The sequence below is a fragment of the Orycteropus afer genome, unplaced genomic scaffold (genome assembly GCF_000298275.1).
Source record: "Orycteropus afer afer isolate SDZICR_OR568_19922 unplaced genomic scaffold, OryAfe1.0 scaffold00406, whole genome shotgun sequence".
In the NCBI taxonomy this organism is placed as follows: Eukaryota; Metazoa; Chordata; class Mammalia; order Tubulidentata; family Orycteropodidae; genus Orycteropus; species Orycteropus afer.
This window is the reverse complement of record NW_006921993.1, coordinates 2,474,085-2,485,428: the sequence shown is the minus strand read 5'-3', so window position 1 is coordinate 2,485,428 and position 11,344 is coordinate 2,474,085. Positions and strand designations below refer to the sequence as shown.

General features: G+C 34.1%; 1 pseudogene; it reads left to right on the top strand.

The window, feature by feature from the left end:
• The first annotated feature begins 721 nt into the window (after window positions 1–721).
• LOC122151365 overlaps window positions 722–11,344 on the top strand; it is a 52,734-nt pseudogene continuing 42,111 nt past the window's right edge.

Genomic DNA, 11,344 nt, shown 5'->3' with positions numbered 1-11,344 from the left:
GATTATTGTACAGGTTATCTATCGATCTCTGTTGTATGACAGGTGGTAAGGATGAGGCTATTGAAAGTAAAATTCTAAATAGGAGAATAGGTATAAATTAGCATCAGTGATTTCCTTTCAAATATAAATTTTTACTTTTAACCCAACAATATTACCTCAAAATATAAGAGAAAATGTGACAAACACTAAGTGAAGTAGATAAAATCATAATTACAGCTAGCAATTTAAAAATACTTTTGCAAAGGTTAAAGGGATGAGTAGACTAAAAGTTAACAAAATATTGAAAACTTGGATAACACCATTAAAAAGCATGAACTACCTGAAATATATGGAACTCTATCCTTAACCACTGTCTCTTCAAGCATATAACAAAAATTTTGTAATAGAGTGCGTTATAAAAAATGTCAACAGCAGAACTACAAAAACAAACACAAATATTGAAATTGTGAAGAGCATATTCTTTGAACCTACTGTAATTAAGCAAAAAATTACCAAAAAATAAAAAGAAAACTTGAAATGCACCCAAATTTCTTTGCAAGTAAAGGGGTATTCTTCTTGATAATGTGCCATGGAGTCAGTTGCTATTCATAATGACCCCATGTGCAACAGAAAGAAACATTGATCCTCACAATCACTGCTATCCTTGAGCCCATTGTCTCAACCAGTGTATCAATCCATCCCATTGAGGATCTTCCCCTTTTTCATTGACCCTTTACTCAACATGGTCATTTCTGAAAACATGACCAAGTATGAGGGAAGAAGTCTAGCCAATCATGCTTCTAAAGAAGCATTCCAGCTGTACTTCCTCCAAGACAGGTATGTTCACTCTTCTAATAGGCCATGGTACAGTCAACATTCTTGGCCAGGACCACAATTTAAAAACATCAATTCTTCTGCAGTCTTCCTTTTTCATTGTCCAACTCTCACATGCATGTGCACCTATTGAAAATACCTTGGTGTTGGTCAGGCTCATTTTAGTCTTCAAAGTGACATCATCGTTCTTAAACACTGAAGACATATTTTGTAGCGTATTTTCACAATGCAATATATTGTTTCATTTCTTGACTGCTGCTTACATGGGAGTTTATTGTGGATCCAAATAAAATGAAATGCTTGACAACTTCAATCTTTTCTCCATTTATTATGATGTTGCTTATTGGTCCAGTTGTGGGAATTTTTGTTCTTTTAATGTTGAAGTGTAATGCATACTAGAAGCTGTAGTCTTTGATTTTCATCAGTAAATGCTTCGAGTCCTCTTCATTTTCAGCAAGCAAAATTGTGTCACCTGCATAGCATAGGTTGTTAATGAGTCTTCCTCCAATCCCAAAGCCATGGTCTTTTTCTCATAGTCTAGTTGTTGTATTATTTGCTCAGCATAAAGACAGAATAAGTATGGTAAAAAAGATTGAACTCAGAAACACACCTTTCCTGATTTTAAACCACTTAGTATCCCTTGCCCTGTTCCAGTGACTGCCTCTTGGTCTTTGTACAGATTCCTCATGAGTATAATTAAGTGTTCTGTAATCCCATTCTTCTCAATGTTATCCATAAATTGTTATGATCCACACAGTTGAATGTCTTGCATAATCAATAAAACAGAGGTAAACATCTTTCTGGTATTCTTTACTTTCATCCAAGATCCTTCTGACATCAGCAATATTATCCCTCATCCCACACCCTCTTCTGAATAAAGCTTGACTTTCTATCCATGTACTGCTACAATCTTTTTTTTTTTAATCATCTGCAGCAAAAATTTATTTGCATATAATATTAATATCATTTGATAAGTTCCACATGCTGGTAAATCACATTTCTTTGGAATGAATACAAATATGGATCTATTACAGCGAGTTGGTCAGGTAACTGTCTTCTCAATTTCTTAGTAAAATGAGTGGGAGCCTCCAGCACTTAGTCTGATTGTTGAAACATCTCAATGGGTATTCTGTTAATTCATAGAGCCTTGTTTTTTCCAGTGTAGTTTGGTCTTCTCCCTTCAGTACAATCAGTTATTGGTCATATGCTGCCTTCTGAAATGGGTGGACGTTGGATATTCTTCTTTTTTTGGTACAATGACTCCATGAATTTGAGGAGCAATTCACCTCTTATATCTACCAACACATCAAAAGCCTTATAGCAGTCACTGTTCTCCCTGGAGTCCTGCAGCTTAAGCTGGGTATCATTCAATGACTCTCATTGAATTCAGCCAGAGATATAAACACTCTGCTCTACTTGAAGGTCCTTGTAACACAGCTACTCAACTTGAATTTCTTTCTTTGTTATCTTCCTCAAACTGGAATTAGGATTACAAATTATAATATCACCACTCAAGAGCTTCATCTTAAAAGAAATACCTAGAGGCCTTTGAAATGTGGATTTATATAACTAGATTTGAACCTCAAACCAAATGAAAACCCACTGCCATCAAGTTGCTTCAAACTCATAGTGAATCCAATTTGGTTTGCAAGGAGGTAAATCTTTAGGAATGTAGATTGCCCCTTCTTCCTTCCTTGGAGTGGCTGGTGGATTTGAACCACCAACCTTGTGTTTAACAGTCAAGTGCCTTAGACACAGCACCACCAGAGCTCCTAAATTTCAACCTAGAAAACCTAGAAAAGGATAATTTTAATGAAATAACTTAATCATGATCATTTACAGACTTTCCCAAGAAACATATTTTTCACAGAAGTCATTGTATATTTTATTAAAAACTTAGGTTTGAGAAATAAATTATTTGGAGAAATGGGCAAAGGTTAATAATTGATGGACAATGGCACAATTAACAGCAGATGAAAGACCAGGTGACTGACTGATGTTCAAGCTCCATTTCCAAGGCAAAGGATCTGTATTGGATAAGTATGACACATGTCTGAATTCACGTAGTAAAATCAATACTTAACAATATACTGAGAATAAAGGTGAATGGCTTATTTATCAGGATGAGATGGCTTAATGTCACAGACTACTTTGTTTTACTGCATCTTTTTTAAAAAAACTTTTTATTGTGAATCAGGGCAATTTTACACAGAAGATTAGTTTTATGTTCAACAGCCCATATACACATTTTGTTTTTTGACATTGGTTCCATTCCCCACAGTGTAACATCTCACCTCCCACTTCCTTCCTGTGGTTCCCTTTCCCTGTGTCCTTCTAACCTATGCATTCCAGCCTCCCTACATTTCTCCCTGTGCAAATGCTGCCCTTCTGATCTTCTGTGGTTGGTTGTTCTATGGAGTGCATCTCCCTGGTTCAAGTGTTCATTTCATAGGCCTGTACATTGTTTGGCTGGAGTGAAGCTGTGAGTGTGAGACAAATTCATGGGCCAAAGAGTGACATGGGATTATAATCTCAGAGGTTTCACCAGTTTCTCTGTCAAACTAGTAAGCCTGGTCTTTTTTGTGATTTTGAGCCTTGTTCCACATTTTTCTCCCACTTGATACAGGATCTCTAATTTTGATCACTTTCCGAGTGGGTGACATTGGTAGATGGGCACCATCTATTTCTTCTGGTCTCTGTGTAATGTAGATTGAAACTAACTGTTTCTATGCATCTTTCCCTTTCTTGGTCTCCTTTGCTCTGGATGAGGAGAGACCAACAGTTAACACTTAGTTACTTGCAAGCTTTTAAAACCTCTTACATCTTTTGTTGATGCTTTCTGCATAGTTCAGTGTTTTAACCACAGAATTCTTCCATATGCCAACTTGAGACTTGCATTTTTTCTTCAGTTCTTTCAGTTTTATATATGCTGGGCATAGTCTCCTTTATTTATTTTTTTTTAAATTCCATTTCATTTAATACTTTACTTTGTCTTCTCAATCTTCCCTTCTATATGCCCTTGCCTGCTGAAAGATACTTTACCACTAATACTGGTTGAATCTCATTAATGAAACTTCCTCAGCAGGCAGCACTATTTGCAGTGCTTAAAGTTACAAAATATTAATTTATATCAATAAGTGAGGTAAAATTCTTAAAAGAATTTGAAGTCTGTCTGTGACTAATATAATAAGATAAATAAATGAGAACTTTTACTGGAATGGACAGAGAGGAAATAATAGGTGAATTAGATTAAGTTGTCTTCATTAGTTAGAAAATTCTATGGCAGTCAAATTGATAGAGCTGCTCCATAGAGTTTTCAAGGCTGATCTTTATGGAAGCAGCCTTGTCTTATCTTTCTCCCATGAAGCGGCTGGTGGGTTCAAACCACTGACCTTTGGTTAGCAGCCAAATGTTTTAACCACTGTGCCAGTAATCCTTTCTTTAGGTAGAAAAGAGGCTCATATTTAGATGGGAAATACAATTTTAGAATTAAAGTGTTGAAACTTTTAACCCAACTGACTCTTATATAGTGTTTTCTATAATACACACAAATATGTTTTAATTATTTCTCCCCAGTGAAACAAATCACCTCCCAGAGATGGTGGAACAACTCTTGGGTTGTGCTACTGTTGTGTGCCTTCCAGTTGATGCCAACTGATTCATTGATTCCCGATATGACAGAGTAGAATTGCCATCGCCCCACAGAGCTTTCTAGTCTCTAATCTTGAGAGATAATTTATCTTGAGTCGGATCCAACTTGACGGCAGTGAGTTTGGTTTTTGTTGGTTTTAATCTTGACAAAGCGGATGTTTTCTCCCATGGAGCCATTTGGTGGGTTGGAATCTCTGACCTTTTGTCTAAACCAAGGCTAGAACTTAGTTGTTGTGCCATGAGGGCTCCTGGGCCATGTTGTTGTTGTTGTTATGTGCCGTCGAGTCGGCCCCAACTCATAGCGACCCCTCCTTGGGTTTCCGAGACAGTATCACTACGGAAGTAGGATTGCCCAACCTTCCATCCGAGGAGTGGCTGGTGGGTTTGAACCGCCAGCCTTCTGGTTAGCAGTCAAGTGCTTTAGCCACTATGCTACCAGAGCTACCTGGACCATAGTGTATCTTAAATTGAGTAAATGATTAATTTATCTATAGACATGTAAGTGTAAGCTCACTGGCATAACTGACAGAGAGTAACAAGGAATAACCATTCTTTTTTGAAAACAAGTATGAATGGGATGCTTATTGCAGAAGAAGTTATAGCTGGAAAAATGTGACAAACACTCAACCAAAGTCTAACAGAGTTATAGAAAGTTCTCCAAGTATACTTATTTCAAGAAAAGTAAAAAAAAAAAAAAAAAGAAAAGAAAAGAAAATGGATATTTTAATCAAGGGGTTGATTGAAGACAATGTTTTGGAAGTGCAAGGCAGAAACAAGAATTCACACTTGGGAATTTGGACTATTTAATAATGTTACTGTTGTTAATTGTCACTATTCTGACTCATTGCCACTATTGTCACTATTGTGACAGAATAGAACTTTTCCATAAAGTTTTCTAGCTGTAATCTATGGAAGCAGATTTCTTCCTTTTGTGGAGTGGCTTGGTTGTTCAAACTTGCAGTTAGCTGTAAACACTTAACCATTGCACCATGTTTCTAACTTACTAACTAGAGTAAAAATAACATTATCTTAAAATATTGATTAGCATTTAAGAGTGGGAATGTAGAAATGGAGGCCACAGTTTTCACCTCGTGTTTTTATGCATAGAACTGTTCACCAGTTACTGTCTGGATTTGAAGAACTCCAAGACAATGATAAAGAAAGATGATTAATTCCCAAATCCTAATAATTGATAGAAAAAGAGTTTTTTTTTTTTTTTTTTTTGAAAAAAAAAATTAACTTAGTATCACACTGAGTGCCTCGTGTTTTTATGCATAGAACTGTTCACCAGTTACTGTCTGGATTTGAAGAACTCCAAGACAATGATAAAGAAAGATGATTAATTCCCAAATCCTAATAATTGATAGAAAAAGAGTTTTTTTTTTTTTTTTTCCCTTGCCTTCCATTTTTCTCAATAAATTCAGAAAAACAACAGCATCTCATAAATAATTTATGGCCAAGTATATAACAAGCAATAATTATGCTAAAATAGGAACTGGAGTGAATCCTAAAGAAAATTTTCTCCTATCTAAATTCACAAATAGAGCAGCATAATTATGTATGTATTTTGTTCATTGTTGTTGTTGTTATGTGTCGTTGAGTTGGACCCAACTCAAAGCAACACCTCAAGCAAACACCTTGGGTTTTCGAGGCAATACCATTAGGGAAGTAGATTGCCCAACCTTCCTTCCGAGGAGTGGCTGATGGGTTTGAACAGCCAGGCTTCTGGTTAGCAGTCAAGTGCCTTAGTCATTACGCTACCAGAGCTCCATTTTGTTCATTATCTCCACTTAACATTTACTCATTGAATACAGATGGTTATTTATTAAAGTATAATTTATCATAATATTTTTCAAAAATATGTGTGTTGTGCAGTGAAATGATGACCTTGTGAAGTCCTTGAAATAATGGTTTAACAAATGTTTTAAAAATTTTCTCCAAATGGGTATCTAAATTCCAATGAAAATGTGAGTTTGCTGTTTGTTGTATAACCTGTATAATGGAGTTGTTCCTAACATATACATTGATATATATAATTGGCTAATGATCATACTTTTACTCATAGTCAATACTGATATAAAATATGTGATGTGGTTTTGTCATGTGGATAAGAAAAAGGACCTAGGAAAAGGTTTTGCATAGTCATTCAGTTGATAATTATTTACAAAAAATCATGTCATTGCCAGAGATTGCATTACATATTACAGGTAAAATGAGAAATATGAAAGAACTTCAAATGTGATCAATTTCCTCCTAGTTAAATCGCAATACCCATGTGGGTAATGAGTGAATGAGTGAAAAATAACTGAGTTTCACTGATATCTGTGTGACTAAAGAGTTTTGTTAATTTTATCAATTCTATTAGTTGTCTGAGGCTCAGTTATTCATCTATAAAATGGATTTAAAATTTCTCAGGATGGATCAGAATACTATACATTATAAGATTGTATGCAAAGTTGAAAACATTGTATTATAAATGGGAAAAAGCATTAGAAAAATATTTTTTTTTCCTCATTGTTGTTTCTGGGTATTGGAAAATTGTGACTAATTAATGAGTTATCTAGAATGAGGCCAACAGTGACTACACTTAATGAATTGTCATTTAATTTTAATTTATTTTTGCACTGTCTCCTAGATTGCTTTATAGATTTGGTTTATTGTGCCTGAATGAAACATAGATAGGCTTGTGAGAAAAGATAAATTTGGAATCTTGAAAAATTTTAGATAAATGATACTATAAATTGTATCACCTCATCACTAATATTATTTTATTTAACAATAAAGATGAAAAATGCAATATAGTGATACTTTATTTGGGTATTTATGATGTCAAAATTCTGTCACAATGGATTCAACACAGAATGCATAATACTATACTTAAAATCAATTAGAACATCAGTGTCAGGTGAAAGAATGTGACAAAAATATAGTAGTATTTCCATATTCTAGCTAGTTTATAGTCTTCATTATATTTTTGTTTACACTTGAAACTCATTGGGTCTGATATGTCAGTTTAATTTCACTTCTGTCTCTAGAAAACATTTTTACCCTGACTAGAATGGAATTTAAGGAGATTTATTTTATCACCTTTTTGTACTTACCACTAGGCAGTTTTATTAATAACTTGATCTGGATTTCTTCTACTGGTTTGGGTAATTGATGTTATGCTCCTCTCCAGAAGTCTAAGAATTTGTCTTGACAACTTGCCTCTTATATTAATTTTGCTAATATAATTGCTTCTCTTTGCTTTGGTTGCTCTGTTTTTCAAAAGACTTTTACCCTACTCTCAGACCATAAGGGAATAATAGCCCAGATATGGTCATTCCTTTGCATCCTATCTGAATCTTTCTGAAACTCTTGCTATTCTTATTAGTTACCATCCAATCAATTTCAATTTATGGCAACCTTGTGTGCAGAGTAGAACTTCCCCATGGGGCTTTCAGAAGCATATAAGCAAACCTGTCTTTTAAGGTGTCTCTGGGTAATATTGAATGGCCAACCTTGTAGTTAATAGTTTTGGGCCACTTTGTCCAAAATGTCCTGCAGCAATCTCTCTTTTATCACCATGATTTGCTGCAAAATAAAATTCCTTAGCATGTGAATTTTGCTCTGTTCGATCTACCATCATCCAGATCCTGAGAGACAATTATATCCAACCACATAAACTAACTCCAACAGTTGATTTAAAGTTATGCCATTAAACCAGTTCGTGGTATTTCTTCTCACTCAAAATTTTATTCCTTATCCTGGCACATGGTTTTATGTCTCACTGAAATTTTTCCTATGTATTATTTTTTGGACATGATATTTTCTGTGGTTTACCAGAATTTGACTTTTATTGACTCTAAGAATAAAAAGAAGCACAACCATTTTGCTTTTATTAAATCATGTAAGTAATTCTACAATAACTAAAGTTGTAAGTGTTTTTGAAGGATCTAAATGTATGCAAACTGAAAATATAAGCTAGTTAAATAAGTGCTGCATATTTTTAAAAAAATAATTCAGTGCCCTCTAAATTATTTGATCAGTTTATTTAAAAATAAATAAATATGCTGTATCATTGGCAAAATGTGTTTATATTATTTATTTTTTTATTAATACATACACAAACAGACACCATAAACATACAACATACTAGAATTTAAAATTGGTTAACAGAGAACTGCTTTATATGTCCTTCCTTACACGATAAGACAAAGTTTTCACTTTTTTAACTACGATCATTTAAAAAAGATTCCTCACTTATAAAATCTCAGTCTCAAGACCATTGTCATAGATATAAAGATGTATGTAATATCTTTTTAGAAGAAACTAAAATTGCAAGTTCAGTTATCCAATAAGTGAAAAATGCATAATTTGAAAGTCATGTCATGAAACAGTTTATCAAAATGCATTTTGAGGCAATCCATTAGTTAATAATTTTTAAAAAAAATTTTTGTTTTTGCACCTGGACGATAAACCATATCTGTCTAACATGTCTACCACTCTATTCTCATTAATGATAATGAATGAAAGTGATTAAATGTTACAGGAATAAATTTAGACACTACCCCCTTGACATTAAGTGTGAAGAAGACTCCATTAAATGTTATCTTAGTGTCAATTTCAGATTAATTTATTTAACAGATAATTATTATCTACAACTTTTCATTTATGAGGTATAGAAAAACAAAAGTGAATGATACAGATGAGGACTGTATCCCTGTGAGCCATGCCAGTTTAGGAAGACAAGCTGAGCTTACAGAAATAGTTAAAACTCTTAATTATACATGTAAGATCAAGAGGATCTCTCCTACTGTGAGAGAGGTCAACTAGAATTTCCCTGAGAAAATTCCATGTAACTTTCGATCTGAATGATGATTGGCAGGTGACTGGGAGATGGAGGAAGAAGGGTATTTGTGGTAGAGGGAACAAGACATAGAAATGTCCTGAATCAGGAAGAAACACAAAACATTCTAGTACAAGAAGAAAAGTCCATGAACATGTGGAAAAGTAGTGTGAGTTAGGTCTATAGAATTCAATATTTAGCAATTAATGATAATATTTTTGTTTCCTAAGGCCAACATAACAAATCACACAGAGTAGGTGGTTATCAAGAACAGAAATTTAATTTCTTACAGTTCTGGATACTATAAGTCTGAATCAGGGTATTGGCCATGTTCATTCCTTCTGAAATTTTTGAGAGAGGAACCGTCTAATTCTTCTCCCCTAGTTTCTGCTGTCTGCTGGCAATATTCGGTAACATGAATAACAAGTGGATACTCACATAAGATCTTCCCCTATATATGACATATTCTTGATGTCTGTGTTCACCCATAAAACAGCACTCCGAAAGGAATAGGACTCCTCTACTCTTGTATAACCTCACTTAACCTAATTGATAAAAATTTAATAACAGCAACAACAACAAATCCTATTTCCAAATAAGGTTGCACTCACAAGAAAATAGGTTAGGATTTCATTTTTTTTTTTTTTTTAGGTGAGCACAAGTCAATCCATAAAGATAGATATAATGGAAAGTCATAGAACATTTTAATAACTATTAAAATAGTTGTCAATTAAAAAAAAGAAGGTATTGATAAATTCAAGAGATGCATAAAACAGTTTGGCATTAAAAATAAAATAACAAATGAACAGCTGTTTGGAGAATTAATTGTAAGAGCACAGAGAAAATATGGCTAGAAGAATTAGGAAGCAATTTTAATTGTTCAGATGATATATGATGTTAGGATATACTGGTGTAAGGAAAATGGATATAGATACTATAATAAATATGTAGTTCTTATTGTCCTTATGTGCCATGAAGTCAGACCCAACTCATAGCTACCCCTCCTTGGGTTTCCGAGGCAGTATCACTACGGAAGTAGATTGCCCCATTTTCCTTCAGAGGAGTTGCTGGTGGGTTTGAACCACCAGCCTCTGGTTAGCAGTCAAATGCCTTAGGCACTATGCTACTAGAGCTCCCATAAATATGTAGAGTTATAATCAAAATAACTTAGTGCTACTTAGATACTCTGAGTGAAGGGAAAAATATTCCAATGACTTCAATTTTATGGTATAAGCAATTGTGTAATTGGTTGCCCTACTTAATGACTTGAGCCTGATTGTTCATTGAAATCTTCATTTAACAAATGCTTATGGACTTATTTGTTGGAAAAACAGATATCAATCAAGCAATCACAAAAGTTGCTGAAGTAACAAGTTGCTTTCAAAGTGAATAACAAAGTTCTTGTCTGCAATTTGGAGAGTGAGAGAAGCTTCCAAGGACAAGTAATATTTGGATTGAGATAAGGATAAATTGGAGTTATATAGGAAAAGAGCTTGCAGTGGTAGATGCAGAGGTAAAATTATTTAAGTCTAAGAATATAGACAATGTACAAGGGCATGTAGATAGAAGGAACACATTCAAAAGAATGGGAGAGGAATAGAGAGAGACAGTGACAGAAGAGATGGGGAGAGAAATAAGGGTTAAGAGACATACAGCCTTATATGTTAGAGGTCAAAAATTGGGAAAATTCACAAGGAGATCATAATTGCCATCATGGAAGTGATTCATTTAGTCACACATTCATAAATTTGGAAACTTATCTGTGGAATAAATTTTACAATACTGTCTCAATTATGATATTAAGCACTAGACTTGGGATAATTTTGATAAATCATTTAAATTTAATTTATTGTGGCATGCCCATTTGCATGGGTTTTTTAAAATGCAGATGTTACTGAAGCTACCCTTCAATGCAAAATTAGGAGTTGCCCCTGCAAAATTCTGTATATTTGATATTGATATTTCATTATGACATGTAGGCTGATTTTCTGTTTGTTTATTTGTTTTTACTGTTGGAAACCCCAATTATATGATACAGATGACTCAACTTGT